The following is a 16,889-nucleotide window of genomic DNA, read 5'->3' as shown; positions in this document are numbered from 1 at the left end:
AGGGCCCATATATTGTTCTTGCACAGGCGACCTCTATTGTCTTAGAATCTATTATAAAACATACACTTGTCTATACCGAACCTAAGTCAGAAAATTAATGTTTGGTTTCCTATGAGCAAGGATACACTTGTGACAAGATTTACACCCTTTTCTGGCTAATACAATAATACTAATACATCTGTTAAAAGTTATGGAAACCTTGGCTTCAACTTATTTAGACAAGCAATAAAAGACATAATTTGTGCTCAATTTTGGTGCGTCATGAATGATATGCAACTTTTTAAGGGCAAAGTTATTGATGTTTTCCCCTTTCTGTTTTTACTTTTTTTTACCTGTATGAAGTAAGCAGTTCAAGCTTCAGACATTTCACCTGCTGCAATACACTGTGAATAATAGGACAGGAAATTGATTTGTGCTTCATTTACTTTCAAAATGTTCTAGTTACACTTGCCCACAGTTTATGAAGGAACTCGGCAGGGAGGTTGTTGCCAACATCTTGGAGAACTAACCACAGATCTTCAGTGGATGTCACTTATGCAAATTCTTCTGCCTCTTTATGTAATCCCAGAAAGACTCTATATTTGTTCGCCAAAGGAAAGGAGAGCGGCACAATAATGAGTGTCTGCAGGAACAGTGAAGCATGATGGAGGTTCCTCGCAAGTTTGGGGCTGCCTTTCAGCAAATGAAATTGAGGATTTGGTCAAGAATCAAGATTAATGGTGTCCTCAATGCTCAGAAACATAGACAGAAACTTATTCATCATGGAAGACTATCAGGGAGGCATCTGATTGACTTCAAATTTATTCTGCAGCAGGAAAACGACCCCAACATATAGCTGACATCATTAAGAATTATCTCCAGCGTAAAGAAGAACAAGGAGACCTGGAAGTGATGATACGGCCCAACAGAGCCCTGATCTCACATCATCCAGTCTGTCTGGGATTACACGAAGAGACAGAAGGGTTTGCACAAGATCTGTGGTTAGTTCTCCAACCTGCCTGCCGAGCTCCTTCAAAAACTGCTTGCAGGTGTACAGAGAATTGATGCTTTGATGCTGTTCTGAAAGCAAACGGTGATCACACCAAATATTGATTTGATTTCTCTTTTGTTCATTCTCTTTGTATTTTGTTAATTGATAAAAATAAACTATTAACACTTCCATTTTTTAAAGCATTCTTAAACTGCAGCATTTTTTCCACGCCTGTCTAAAATTTTTGCACAATACTGTATCTTTCCATTCCATAACAAGAAAAGATCTTGAAAATACAGGTATACTATTTAGTTGAAATACAAAGTTGCAGAACCTTCCATAATGTAATGACAAATATTTATATCTTGCATACAAAACACAACATTAAAATTGTATCCAGGTATTGATTGGTCATAACTCAGAGAGTTTTACTGCTTGTGACATTGTTGAATGACCCGTCCTCATCATAGTATTCCTGCAAATATTATGAAAATGTCAGCAATGATAACAGAGTGAAGTTACAAGGACATTATCTACTGCGCTCCACATATACTGGAAGACGTCTCCACTGTCGCTTATTATATACGGCTGCGTATTTACTGATCTGAGAGCAGATAGTTCATTATCGAGTTTGCTGTCAGTCTGTCTTCTTCCCGACACTCTTCACTCTGTAATAATGTGCTAACATTCGCCAATAAATACCTCTCACTTTAATCCAGACCTGCCTACAAACTCTCCAAAATCTTTTTCCACAGATGCTCTGTTCATTCTGGATTATGCAGAGATGACAAGCGCAGAGCATTATTTACTTCCCCTCTTGGTAATCCTTCAGTCCCCTCTGAGCTGTGAAGGTGATTTACACTTGCAGTGTTGGCCATTTATCTGTTTTATTTGTGTTTGTTTCGTTACATTAGCATTTTATAATGTCATTTTGTTGCGTTTTGTCAAAAAAGACATTTTCATAACATTACTGGTGACAAGCCTAATTTGCTTTACCTCCTCCTGCAAGTAAAGGCAATAAAAGACCATGGGGAATGATGGTGTAAAATGTGCCACCAGATAATATGTTTGGCACATCGCTTGCTTTGCTTGTGCTATAATTTACTCCATTTTCTGGCGTATGTAATAGCAAATGTGTTAGGTGGCGCATGACCCCACACTCTTCCTCAAAGCTCAATGTACCTTTTACAAAAGTGCCCTGAGCTGGTGTGAAAGATCAAAAAGCCAAAATACATGGCTTTCATATGGCATGCACCATAATTTGATATTTTTTTTTTTACTCTAGAAAGTCGTTTGCATAAACACGATGATGAATGTCTCCCAATGACTTTAGTGAAAGCCCCTGGTGATCAAAACTCTTAAAACCTATAATCTGTAAACTGCAATCCGGTGTATTATTCCAGAGAAATCCAAATTGTTCTTATATGTAAATAAGCTGTTAAGATCTCTGGGCCGGACATAAACCTCCCTGAGACTCTGCCTCTATAGCTTATGTTAAATGAAAGGGAACATTCCCAGTGTGAGACTTGTAATGACTGACAGTCTGCTCTCCTGATGTGCATGTCTCACACTGGTATCACCCCCTCTCAATTACAATGATCTCTGGAGCCAGATTCCTGGGGAGATCTATGTCCGGCCCATAGATCTTAACAGCTCATTTACATATTAAGAACAACATGGATTTCTCTGAAATAAGATATTGGATCACAGATATCAAGGTATCATATTATTCAGCTTCCTATGACCTACATGCCCATATAGACTGTGTAGGAGAGTTGATCCTACTGACAATTTCTCTTTAATACTATCTCCCAAGCTTTGACATCTCTAGCACCAAATCTCTGTGCAATGATACCACTGAAAAATGGGCAGAAATGAATTCATGACATGTTACAGATCTCACTGGATTCTAAGGACTGTGGGACATCTTATGTGGAGGAGACTTGTCCATGAAAAGCTTTCGCTTCATGAAGTGTCACTTCTACAACACCTCAGTAATTAGTTGAATGCATCTTGCACTTGATGCTACTGTCAGCTGCAAAGGAACAGTCCAAGGTCCTAAGATGTCACCAACATACAGGTGCTTCTCACAAAATTAGACTAAAAGTTAATTTACTTCAGTTCAATCCAAAAAGTGAAACTTGTATATTATATAGAGTCATTACAAACAGAGTGATCTATTTCAAGTGTTTATTTCTGTTAATGTTGATGATTATGGCTTACAGCCAATGAAAACACAAAAGTCATTATCTCAGTAAATTAGAATAATTAACAAAAAAACACCTGCAAAGGCTTCCTAAGCATTTAAAAAGGTCCCTTAGTCTGTTTCAGTAGGCTCCACAATCATGGGGAAGACTGCTGACTTCAGCCCACAGAAATAAAAAAAAACGTATATCTTTTGTAAGAGAATTCCATCCTATCAATTGTAAAATAGATACAATTCTGAAGAAATATTGGTACATTTTAGAGAAAGCACACCCTAATGTGCCTGAATTTGGAAACCCTCCCTTAGTATGTAATAAAAGGTTACCCAACATACACAACAGAATAATACAGGCTGATATAGGGAGTGTAGTAAAAATTCCAAAACAGACTTTCTTTTCCCATAATAATAATGGCACTTATCCATGTATGAATTGTGCCCAGTGCAATAATGTGATCAGGGGCCAATATTTCTTACATCCCCATACAGGCAAACGTTTTGCAATCAAAGGGTTTTTATGTCATTTATTCTATAAAATGCCCATGCGGCTTACTTTACATAGGGGAGACAATGCAGCAGGTGGGTAGGAGGATAAATAAGCACAAATCTACCATTCGATGCAATGATTTGACATTACCTCTTCCATATCGTTTCAATGAGAAGAAACATTCTATAGCGCAACCTAAATTTCAAACATTAGAACAGGTTGAATTACCTAGACGTGATGGCAACTGGCAACATCAAAAAGATCCTATGGCAAAGAGAAGCCTATTGTATCTACACCCTGAATACATTGACTCCACATGGCTTGAACAGGGAGTACGAGACAAGCCGCTTTATGTGATCCTGTATTCAGAGGTTTATTTATTTATATATTTTTTCTCCTTTTTCAGACATCACAAGCACGTTAATTAGTGGCACCCGATGAAGTTCATTTACGATGATGAATATCTGATATAGTAAATTAATAAAAAATAAATAAACCTTAGGAGTTTTTTGAATGGAAATAAACAAAAAGTTTTTTTGATGTAATATGGTATATTGGATGGATAGTGTGTGAATTAATTCCATACAGTATATAAATAAATACATTTTAAGAATATAATAATTATAATAAAAAGATAATAAATAAAAATAAAAAAATTAAAAGGTTTTTTTTTCTGGTATATTACAATGTAGCATATTTGATGGATACTTCATCCCATATATTATGGGTATAATCAACATAGCAATACAACAGAATTTATTATTACTATTTGCAATGAATATTAATTCATTTCCATGTGGAAAAACTATACATATTTTGTAATAAATATTATTAAAATTAGAACATTAATTAATTCCAATGTGGAAAAATTGTATATACAATGTGGAATTATATATCAGATATTACCTAATAATATAGATTTTTGTGATAAAAATGCCCCATCTCAATTTTATTTTATTTTTTTGTATGTTAGATATATGTTGCGCATATACTTTGTAGTTTTGTGTATATATACACATTTTTGTGATTAATTGTAATAACTTATTTGATGATAATTTTTGTAGTGTTTTCTGTCACAAAAGTTTTTTTCTTTTTTTTTCTTGTTTTTGGTATTTCTGGGGTTGTTCCCTATAAATGCATGTTGTTAATAGCAGTCCACAATTGATAAAGCTTGGGAGGGCTGAATCGTCTTCTGTGGTTGTCCATTAAAGAAACATTAAAAACATATGTGAGTGCTGGGATTTTACTTCATTGATGAATATTGCTAAAGAAGCTGGCTGTTCACAGAGTGCTGTATCCAAGCATATTAATGGGAAGTTGAGTGGAAGGAAAAAGTGTGGCAGAAAAAGGTGCACAAGCAATCGGGATAACCACAGCCTTGAAAGGATTGTTAAGAAAAGGCCATTCAAAAATTTGGGGGAGATTCACAAGGAGAGGACTGCTGCTGGAGTCATTGCCTCAAGAGCCACCACACACAGATGTATGGAGGACATGGACTACAAGTGTCGCATTCCTTGTGTCAAGCCACTCATGACCAATAGACAACACCAGAAGCGTCTTACCTGGGCCAGGGAGAAAAAGACCTGACTGTTGCTCAGTGGTCCAAGGTGTTATTTTGAAATGAAAGTAAATGTTGCATTTCATTTGGAAATCAAGGTCCCAGAGTCTGGAGGAAGAGTGGAGAGGCACACAATCCAAGCTGCTTGAGGTCTAGTGTGAAGTTTCCACAATCAGTGATGGTTTGGGGAGCCATGTCATCTGCTGGTGTAGGTCCACTGTGTTTTATCAAGACCAAAATCAGTGCAGCCATCTACCAGAAAATTTTAGAGCACTTCATGCTTCCCTCTGCCCACAAGCTTTTTTGGAGATTGAAATTTCACTCTCCAGCAGGACTTGGCACCTGTCCACACTGCCAAAAGTACCAATACCTGGTTTAAAAACAACAGTATCACTGTGCTTGATTGGCCAGCAAACTTGCCTGACCTTAACCCTATGGGGTATTGTCAAGAGGAAGATGAGAGACACCAGACCCAACAATGCAGACGAGCTAAAGGCTGCTATCAAAGCAACCTGGGCTTCCATAACACCTCAGCAGTGCCACAGGCTGATCGCCTCCATGCCACGCCGCATTGATGCAGTAATTGATGCAAAAGGAGCCCCGACCAAGTATTCAGTGCATTTACTGAACACACATTTCAGTAGGCCAACATTTCGGATTTTAAAATCATTTTTCAAGCTGTTGTTATAAAGTATTATTATTATTATTATAGCGCCATTTATTCCATGGCGCTTTACATGTGAAAAAGGGGTATAATACAAGAACAATTACAATAATTTTGAACACAATGTGACAGCGACTGGTACAGGAGGAGCGAGGACTAAGATAATGATAATGATAACTAAGATTTACTGAGATAATGACTTTTGTGTTTTCATTGGCTGTAAGCCATAATCATCGACATTAACAGAAATAAACACTTGACATAGATCACTCTGTGTGTAATGACTCTATATAATATATGAGTTTCACTTTTTGTATTGAAGAACTGAAATAAATAAACTTTTTGATGATATTCTAATTTTGTGAGAAGCACCTGTATGTGCAGAAGGGATGGTGTCAAGTCCAGTCAAATATGACTGCCACTGGGTTCCAATTCTGTAAGGTTTACATTGCAACAATAGTGTCATTCGCAGTTTTATTCTTGTAAAATAATAATCCTCTCATGTTTTACTGGTGGATTAGCACTGTTGAGCTATGAATGAGGTGGTCAATGGATTGGACTTCGCTATTACCAAATTAGCAGCTGGAAAACATAACATAATGAGCCCTTTTCTGGCAATATGTCGGTGAAGTGTTTCACCAGCAATCCCAGAGGAGTTATAGACAAACTAGGAGTCATTAGTTTCATATAGAAAATCAGAAGATAAACCATAGCTCCAGCTCTGCACATCTGATAAGTATGGAAAATAGTTAGATATTGTCTTCTGCATTAAATATACATCAGGAGTTCAACTCCTAATACAAGATCTGTGACGCCCCTGGGGATGTTTATGGCTGGGGACAAGTGAAAGTTATTGTATTTTCTTCTGGTTTAGTCCCAGGAGGTTACACACAGATGTCTACCGCAGATCATCGGCCAAGTGTTTTCATTACAGCTGCTATTCTTATCTTCAAGTCAGGACCTCCGTGCGCTAAAACCCTTTCCTGGTGATGAACATGACAAGAAGTAATAAGGAGATATTTCCTGTATAGACAAGTCTGTCCTTCAACCCCACAATCATGGTGATCCCAGCACTCCTCACACATAACAGCTCCTTACAAATCTAACTCTTAATCTCTGTCTTGTGGGAGAAGAGCTGGGGTTTTCCATGTTGTATCATTTCTGTACTTTCTGGCTCTCAGTTCTAGCGATGAACCCAACAGAACGTAAAACCATTTGTTTAAGGTTTGCATCTTTCCTTAGTATTGATGTTGTGCCGAGTTCTGTATAGTCAGTGGGTTACTCAGATGTGGATTCTAAAAAGGGTTGTCTGGTTTTTGGGGTACAAGGGAATGAGTGACTGCAGATTTATGAATCCTCACTGCATGCACAGTACTGGCACTGGCTGTGGCAGACACGTGACTGCAAGTATGTAATTTTTTATACATGCAGTCACGTGCCGACTAAACGTGTGCAGCCTCGCTCAATTCAAATGTATTGAGCAAGGTCCGTCAAGTCTAGTCAGAATGTGGCTAGAAGTACGCAAATTGCATACTTGCGGTCATATGACTGCCTGCTTCCAGCACCGGAAAATCCTCACAGTGTGCAGTGCACGCACTGTGAGGATTCACAAGTCTTCAGTCACTTTATGTTACTTGTACCCCAAAGCCGGACTTAATTGCTCTAAGGGTAGTACACATGACGCCTTGTATAGCTGAAGCAGAAGACGCGTCAGTAAAAATTGCCGACGGTATGTTTCCTGAAGAGTTATCTTTCTCATCTTTTTATTTGTTTTTGCGGAAACTTTGTCACAGGTTTCTTTTTTTTAAATTTCATATATAAAATAATGGCGACTTCTAAATGGGAGCTGCCTGAAGAATGGACCAGTCACTTTTTTTAGCCGCTTCACGGCTTTAGAAGCCTGAAGCAGTTAAAAGAAGCTGCAAAAGGCCTGAACATGTGATCAGCAAGTCGTATTGACCTTGCAGTGCATATGTTAATTTTTTTTTCAAGCGATTTTTTAGAAGGATGCAGGCGGAATCCACCTTTAAAAGCCATTGACCCTAATACATCATTGTTGTTTCTCCACTTTTCTAGAGTCATTTGCTCCTTTTTAGTGGCTTTGCGCCTTATTTTCTATACTTCTTACTCCACTTTTTAAGTTGTCATTCTTTTTTAAGTCTTTCTTTTTAATTTTTTCCTTGACAACTTTGCTTTTACAGATGTTTTAGACAGATTCAAGAAATGCAACTTTTACCAAATTGTTGAAAATTTGCCAAAGCCAGTTAAAGAAAAAGATAAAGAGCATTTTTGATTTTGCATTGAATTCATGAACAACATGTGCCATTTTGAAGAATTTGGCACAAAATGTGTGAGCGAATACCACGAGACAAAAAAAAGAAGAGTGACTTCAATAGATCACAAATGTTGAACCAGGGCCAATATATGCAGATATCATAAATGGATTTCCTGAGTACAGGTTTGTATACCAGAGATATATTAATCACTTAAAAGATGGATTAAAAAACACATTCATCAAAGCTTTTGCACCATAAAAGTGGTTAAAAAACATTTAAGTCAACCATTTTTTGCTTAACGGGGAGTTGCGCAATAGTTTTGCGATGTTTGGCGTTTTCCACCAGTTTGAATCAGCTCCAATGAAATGGGTGAAGTGGGGAGGAGACAGGGTTAGACAGGGACACTGCCATTCCTCCCATCAAATTCATCAAATGTTCCAGTGTGTGTTTTCTACAATGACTTGACTGGAGTAGCATTTCTGTCACAGCACACGAAGGCGCACAACACTTAGAAGAGGCTCCGAATTCATTAAGTGGCATGCACCTCTTAATGAATTTCGGTGCTCTGTACTCCGTGAAGACTGTCGCAGCACGAGTTTGCACTATACCACTCTTGATGAATCGGCGCAAGGGTTTTGTCGCAAATAGCCACGGTTTTTATCTGTGCTGCTTATTGTTGGTAAATAAAAAAAGGTGCAGTTGATAACAACATCACAAAATTGCATGTGTTTTTGTGCAGTTTATTATTGTATAGGTTGTTTGCACTTTTTTTATGACATCATGTATCTAAAAAAAAAAAGTGAACCAGCCTTTCAATCGGTTTATAGAGGACCTGTGACTTTATCAAAAAATGTGAGTTAAATACCTTGTAAAAATCTCTTATCTCTCCCGATTCTGCCAGTTCTTTGTTTTGAGCTGCGTCGCTCCATTGCAGAGATATTCAAATTTGTTGATTTTGGAGCGCAGCATGTTAAATCTCTGCTAGCAGTCCAAACAGGAGATTCTTCAAAGTCTTCTATGGGGTGTTCTTTCACCTCTCACCCCCAGAGTTATAGATTCCTAGTCAATCTGCCAAGCAATAATTGGCAGCGATTGGGAGGTAGAAGTGAAAGTGCACTCCCCCAGAGAAGACTCTGATGGTCTGCTAGCAGAGATTTCACATATGCGCTCCAGAAGGAACAAATGTGAATATCTTTGCAATGGAGGGTCACAACGCAAAATGGAAAATAGCATCAAAATCATCAAAGCTCAGGGATTTTTATGAGGGTATTTAACTAAATTTTTTTGAGTATACAGTTCCTCTGCAGTTCTATGTGTACACACTGTAGGGGTTAGTACTCACTGAGCCGCGTTGTAGGTAGGCACAGGTTCACACAGTGATGCAGTCCGCGGGTTCAAACAAACTGGTGGTTTATTTAGTGTCCATACACCAGTGAGGAAACAAAAGTAACAGACTTTTCCTGGCACAAAAAGGAATAACAGAACAAAGCTCAAAATAACAAGTCCATGCAGCACGGCCTCAGCCGTTTAAACAAAAGTGCTTTTCTCTGCCTCCTGCAGAGACTAAGCAGCACTTACAAGGTCTGCTCACCCTGCCCAACACACAGACAGACTGAGACAGGAGCAGCTGTCTTAAATCAGCTTTCCAATACCTGGACTGGAGGTAAGTGAGCAGCTGTTCCCCTCCAGCTCTTTCAGCTGCTCGTAAAACCCGGCCCTGTAATCCAGGCTCATTAAATTCCTCTCAGCACTATGTGTGCTGGAGCCTGCTTCTCGGGTCCTACATCACCGAAGCTTGGCACTTCGGGGACACATACCTCCCGTCCATGACCTGTCCGGCAGCCACCTTACATACCCCACCCCTCTGGCACCTTCTGTCACCATTCAATAAACCCTTGAAAAGGCATCAGCATTCCCATGTTGTTTCCCAGGCCTATGCTCTACCTGGAAACTAAAATCTTGTAGAGCCAGGAACCACCTAGTCACTCTGGCATTGTTCCCCTTCCTTTCTCGCATCCACCTCAGTGGGGCATGGTCTAACACTAACCTGAACCTTCTACCTAACAGGTAATACCTCAGAGTGTCTAACGCCCACTTAATGGCCAAACATTTTTCTACAATGGAGTAGTTCTTCTCACAAGTGGAGAGCTTCCGACTGAGGTATATTACAGAGTGTTCTTCTCTGTTAATCTCCTGGGACAAGACTGCTCCCAGCCCGACATCCAATGTATCCGTCTGAACCACAAACTCCTTGGAGAAGTTGGGTGCCACCAAGACTGGCTGTTTACAGAGGACCAGGTTCAATTCCTGGAAGGCCGCTTCTGCTTTCGGGGACCACCTGGCCATAGCTGACTTTGTCCCTTTCAGAAGATCGGTCAGCGGGGCTGCTATCAGGGCAAAGTTAGGGACAAATCTTCGATAGTAGAAACACCCTGACCTGCTTCTTTAAGAGGGGCTGTGGCCAGTTCAAGATCGCCTCGACCTTATTTATTTGTGGTTTTATTTCCCCTCTACCAACCACGTACCCTAGGTACTTGGCTTCCTCCATCCTCATGGCACATTTCTTTGGGTTGATAGAAAAGCCCGCCTTCCTTAGGGCATCAAGTATGGCTTGAACTTTGTCCAGATGACTTTCCCAGTCCTGGCTGAATATGACGATGTCATCTAGGTAGGCCGCTGCATACTTTTTGTGGGATGCTAAGATCCGGTCCATGGCTCTCTGGAAGGTGGCCGGCGCTCCCTGCAACCCAAACGGCATCCTGACGTATTGATAACATCCGTCTGGCGTTGAGAAGGCTGTCTTCTCCTTGGTCTCTTTGGACAGGGGAATTTGCCAATATCCTTTGATGAGGTTCAGAGTGGTGATGTACCGAGTGGGTCCTAGCCTTTCGATAAGCTCATCTACCCTTGGCATTGGGTAGGCATCGAACTTCGAGACCTCGTTCAGCTTCCTATAGTCATTGCAAAACCGCCATTCTCCATCTGGTTTTGGCACTAAGACTATAGGACTGGACCATCCACTTTTGGACTCTCCAATGACTCCCAGGTTAAGCATCCGCTTCACTTCTTTTGAGATCACCTCTCTGCGGGACTCGGGGATCCGGTATGGTTTTAGATTGACGCAAACATGAGGCTCTGTGAGAACCTCATGCTCTATGACCTGAGTGAGTCCTGGCAACTCTAGGGAGCTTCCACGGGCTCTCTATCTTGCCATGGCTTAATGAAGTTAACATGGTAAATTTGGCAGGGCTTCCTCTTCCCCGGTTGGTGGATTTTATAGTAGACTTCCCCCACTTTCTCTACCACCTCATATGGGCCCTGCCACTTGGCCATGAACTTGCTCTCCACTGTGGGCACTAGCATAAGCACTCAATCTCCTGGGTTGAACGATCTCACCCGGGCCGACCTATTATACACCCTGGACTGTGCCCCTTGTGCCTTGAGGAGGTGCTCCCTCACAATGGGCATCATGTGGGCAATCCTCTCTTGCATCTGGGCAACGTGCTCCACAACGCTCCTATAGGGAGTGGTCTCAGCTTCCCTGGACTCTTTCGCCACATCCAGGAGTCCTCGAGGGTGTCGTCCATAGAGTAGTTCAAACGGGGAGAAACCTGTGGAAGCTTGGGGAACTTCCCTGATGGTGAACAACAGATAGGGAAGCAGACAGTCCCAGTCTTGGCAATCCTTTTGAACTGCTTTCCTCAACATTGCTTTCAAGGTTTTGTTAAACCTCTCGACCAGTCCGTCTGTCTGGGGATGGTACACGGAGTTTCTCAGTGGTGCAATCTGCAATGTCTTGCACAATTCCCTCATGACCTTTGACATAAATGGAGTTCCTTGGTCTGTTAGGATCTCCTTAGGCAACCCCATTCTTGAAAACATGTGGACTAACTCCTGGGCTATACACCTGGCGGAGGAGTTTCGTAGTGGTACGGCCTCCGGATACCGTGTAGCATAATCTAATACCACCAGGATATACTGATGCCCTTGGGCAGACTTGACCAGAGGCCCCACTAGATCCATTGCTATGTGTTCGAATGGAACCTCGATGACGGGTAGGGGCACTAGGGGACTGCGGAAGTGGGCCACTGGGGAGGTTATCTCGCATGTGGGGCCGGAACGACAATAACTCTTAATTTCTCTATAGCAACCTAGCCAGTAGAATCTCTAGAGGATCCGTTCCTGAGTCTTGTCTGCACCCAGGTGACCACCCAACACATGAGAATGAGCCATGTCTAACACCCTGCGTCTATACGGCCCTGGCACCAGCAACTGTTCTATTACCTCACCCCTTGGCTTGGTTACTCTGTACAGCAAATCCCCATTCACAGCAAAATGAGGGAACCGAGTGTCAGCCCCCGGTTCCTGAGGCACCCCATTTAACACAGTAACATTTTCAAAGGCCCTTTTCAGAGTTAAATCCCTGAGTTGGGCAGTTCCAAAGTTTCCCTCGGACACCTCCAGCTCAGGGATATTGGCCTCAGGGGATGTTGCCTCATCCTCATCGCCCACAAACACACACATGGGAAACTCATCTACCATGTTCTGCGGGTAAGTTTCCTTAGGGGTGATCTGGCTGTCGTCTGAGCAACCAGGTGTCCCCGCTTTCCCCCACATTTCCCAGAATAATGCAAAATCACGTCCAATTATTATGGGATGCAATAGGTCCTTAACGACCGCCATTTCATGAGATGTGGTGCCACAGTCCGTGTTTACATCCACCTGGGCCACAGGATAGTTCTTAGCGTCCCCATGGATACACCGGACACCCACCACCTTCCCAGGAACCAGTCGATGAGGGAGTGTGGCCCTTATAAGGGTCACCAAACTTCCTGAGTCCAATAGTCCAGAGATTTGTACCCCGTTTACTGACACAGAGCATGCCTGAGGGCCCTCGCCATGTTGACGATCCGCGCTGCCGGCGGGGTAGGCAAAATAGGAGCAATGCCGGCCCATGTTGCAGTCCATTGGCTCAGAGTTTATGGGACACCGGGCGGCAATATGGCCAGGGGTATGACATCTCCAACACACTATATTATGGGGTGGGACCTTGGGCACAAACTCAGACCCCTCCTGAACTCTAGGATGTCCCCCAGGTGTGGCTCTAGCTCCCTTCTTTTGCGTGTTCGCCGCCTTTTGGGAAACCCAGTATTGAGAGGCTACAACCCCTTGTTTTCCCAACGGACTCTAAACCGCCTGGTATCTTTCCACCAACCCCACCAAGTCATCGACATTATGGGGATCTCCCTGGGCAACCCAGGATTTCACCGACTTCGGGAGAGAGTGTATAAACCTGTCTATAACGACCTTCTCCACCATCTGTGCTGGGGAGGAAGATTCAGGTTGCAACCACTTTTGAACCAGGTGTAGGAGGTCAAACATCTGGGACCGGGGAGGTTTGTCACTGCAATAGGCCCAGTGTTGCACCCGTTGTGCCCTGACAGTCAGAGTCACTCCTAAGCATGCCAAAATCTTAGTTTTCAACTTAGCGTACTCTTTTGCATCCTGCAAGGCCAAGTCATAATAGGCCTTCTGCGGCTCGCCTGTCAAATATGGCGCCAGTACCTCCACCCACTGCTCTGAAGGCAATTTCTCCCGCTCTGTCACCCTCTCAAAGACTGTCAGGAAAGCCTCAACATCATCACCCGGGGTCATCTTTTGTAATGCTCTTCTTACCGTCTTCCTGACGTGTGAGTCATCACCTGGATCTGAGGATGTGGCGGTCGTCCTGCCACGGATCTGCTCTGCCAAGATTTCCATTTGTCTTTGCTGCTGTTGGAACTGCTGCATCAGTAGTTTATTTGTTTCCTGCTGCTGCTCCCGTTGCTGCTGCTGTATGTTCTGCTGGCTCTGCAGATACTGCTGCTGGAACTGCGCCTGCTAAGGCTGCTGTTGCTGAAGTTGCTGCTGCAGTTGCTGAAGTAGCTGCTGGTGCTGTGCTTGTTGTGCCTGCTGTGCCTGCAACAGATGTTTAAGCAGGTTCACACAGTGATGCAGTCCGCGGGTTCAAACAAACTGGTGGTTTATTTAGTGTCCATACACCAGTGAGGAATCAAAAGTAACAGCCTTTTCCTGGCACAAAAAGGAATAACAAAACAAAGTTCAAAATAAGAAGTCCATGCAGCACGGCCTCAGCCGTTTAAACAAAAGTGCTTTTCTCTGCCTCCTGCAGAGACTAAGCAGCACATGCAAGGTCTGCTCACCCTGCCCAACACACAAAGACAGACTGAGACAGGCGCAGCTGTCTTAAATCAGCCTTCCAAGACCTGGACTGGAGGTAAGTGAGCCGCTGTTCCCCTCCAGCTCTTTCAGCTGCTCGTAAAACCCGGCCCTGTAATCCAGGCCCATTAAATTCCTCTCAGCACTATGTGTGCTGGAGCCTGCTTCTCCGGGTCCTACATCACCGAAGCTTGGCACTTCGGGGACACATACCTCCCGTCCACGACCTGTCCGGCTGCCACCTTACAACACGTATACACGATCACAAACTGTCGTCTGATCCTGCAGTCATGTATTATTGCACCTGCTGCTGCCACCGTGTTCTTGATGACCTACAGACAGTAGGAAAGGGGGACAGATATAAACTGTAGAGAAAGAACATGGCTTTGATTCTCTTCTGTTGTGTAATGGATTTATTAACAAAAAAAAGGAATTTCTGATATCAGATCAGGACGTGGTTGTTGTTGAGATGTTGATATTTATAGAACATAATGAGATAAGAATTCCTTCATCTTTTCCCATTCTCAGCGACTTGCTGCATTATGTATGTACATTTGGTTTGCAGCTCACAAACCTCACGGACAATCATGACTTGCTCAGGCACGTACGTGATTAGGATTTCTAAATTCTCTCTCGGTAAGACCTGTAAATTGGTATTTGAAATGAAAAGGTAAAGACGTCTTTTAGATACAAATTGACAAGCCGGAGAAGCGCATTAATGTGGAGGGATGATTGCCTGCTATTAGCTCGCTGAGGAGCTTAAACAAACAGGCATCTCTGAACCTGCAGAAGGGGAGTCAATAATGTCACCTCTGTAGCACAGGATGGAAATTATTTATTGTCATGGAGATATTAAGAAAATATTAACAATTTCTCCCTGAAGCCCCTCTCACCCCTCCTCTATAGTATTTGTCACAAGAAAAGAGCTGACAATCTAAAGAGCGATCTCTCTGCAAATTATCACCCACAGCAGAAGGGGCTTGTAAACAAATGCTGGCACAAGAGAGTTGCTACCACCCCACTTAGACTGTGGGGACCCCTAACCAAACCCAGACGCTCAGCCCCCCTACCGCCCCCCTTTCCCTGACAATACAATAATGTAACTCTTACAACTGGATGGGTGAGGATGGTCACAGCTTTATTAACTCTTTAACTCATTCCATTAGAAAGCCATTTTATTTCAAAAATAATTCAGCTTGTTGCAGCATGCCCTGTGTCTCCATGTGTGACTCACGTGCTTCCTCTGTAAGCCCTTACCCTGGGAGATGGGGTACTCGGGTCGGGTCCTTTGAAGTAGAGATGGGGTGCAGCCGTGGCCCGGACCCGACCCGTGCCCAGGGTCGTCACACTAAAACAAAAAGAGATGGTACGGGCTTATCCGGGTTGAGTGGCTGATCTCGACTACGCCACCTGTGGCACCTGGTGAAGGCCACCAGCGCCGCTGCAGTCCGCTGAGGCATGATATTATGGCGGCAGTCGTTGTTACTACTCCCCACAGGCGGAGCAAGGCCTCAGGGCAGAGGGGCAGGAAGACGGGGGTAGTAGTCCAGGAGATCTGGTGCTACGTAGCGCGGTGTAATGCAGAATAAAGAGTCCGGAGGCCATAGGGGTTAACTTCCAGGGTTTTTACTCACATTGTAGAGTACAGCTGCAAGGCTTCTCCCTGCTCCTCGTGGAGTTCTGCGGTCACCAGAGACGAGGGTCTGACAACCTCCGAGTAAGTCCAGCGTTCAATCAGGACCCCACACCAGAGTGTTCCTAGACTGTAGACCAGGTACTTTCCTGTCTGTGTGTGTGTAGATAGGCCGGGTCTCCCTCTGAACTCCTCTCAGAAAAAGGGTACGGGTGGCAGCTCCGCTCCTTCCGTTACCCTGTGGGATCCTCTGGGCCTACCGGGCTTTCCCGACCAGGATGTAGAGTAGCAAGGTCGGGTGTCGGGGGCCGGTACCCCTCTTGCAGCCGGACTCCCTCTGAGTATATCAGGTGGTGAGGACAGGTGGCGTATACCGCTCCATCTGCATCGTCCCTGGGATCCATTTGCTGTGGAGCTACACTCTTAAGCTCCGGGCCTTCTTGGTCATGGTCCTTGACCGGGTTGAGACATTCATTATCTGCAACCTGCCCCTCGACCCAAGGCTAAGGTATGAGGGCCGTGTCTCCGTCCTCTGCAGGCCCACACAGGATCCACGCTCAGGGAGGGAGATCACAATACAAAGACCAAGAACCAAAATGGTTTTATTATTAAATATGAAATTTACAGTGTCACTAAAATGTGAGTCCTACACCCTCATCCACTAAATGGTTCCCCTATCTCTTGGTTCCCCAGTCTCCCAGTAACCAGGAGGGCAGCACCTAGTGCATTCTAGCCCCCTCTGGTGGGAGAAGTGTGGTGTTGGATGTGAAGGAAGGGTCCTGACCATCGCACTGTTCTTACCTCAGAGGAGGGACACTACACTCCATTAGAGAAGTGCAGCATCCCTGTGGCGGTCGAACCCTCAGGGGCGCCACATCC

The 16,889-nt window shown here is 43.4% G+C and overlaps 1 long non-coding RNA gene across 1 annotated transcript in view; it reads right to left on the bottom strand.

The window, feature by feature from the left end:
• LOC141270908 (uncharacterized) overlaps positions 1-14,395 on the bottom strand; it is a 135,512-nt gene extending 121,117 nt beyond the window's left edge. Inside the window, exon 1 of the long non-coding RNA XR_012321756.1 lies at positions 13,835-14,395. This is a non-coding gene — a long non-coding RNA (uncharacterized lncRNA). The remainder of the gene's footprint in view (positions 1-13,834) is intronic.
• Positions 14,396-16,889: the final 2,494 nt, after the last annotated feature.

The sequence above is a fragment of the Phyllobates terribilis genome, unplaced genomic scaffold (genome assembly GCF_046119375.1).
Source record: "Phyllobates terribilis strain yellow unplaced genomic scaffold, ASM4611937v1 Scaffold_5__5_contigs__length_657084704, whole genome shotgun sequence".
Classification (NCBI taxonomy): domain Eukaryota; kingdom Metazoa; phylum Chordata; class Amphibia; order Anura; family Dendrobatidae; genus Phyllobates; species Phyllobates terribilis.
Note: the sequence above shows the minus strand (reverse complement) of the source record. Positions and strands in the feature narration are given on the sequence as shown.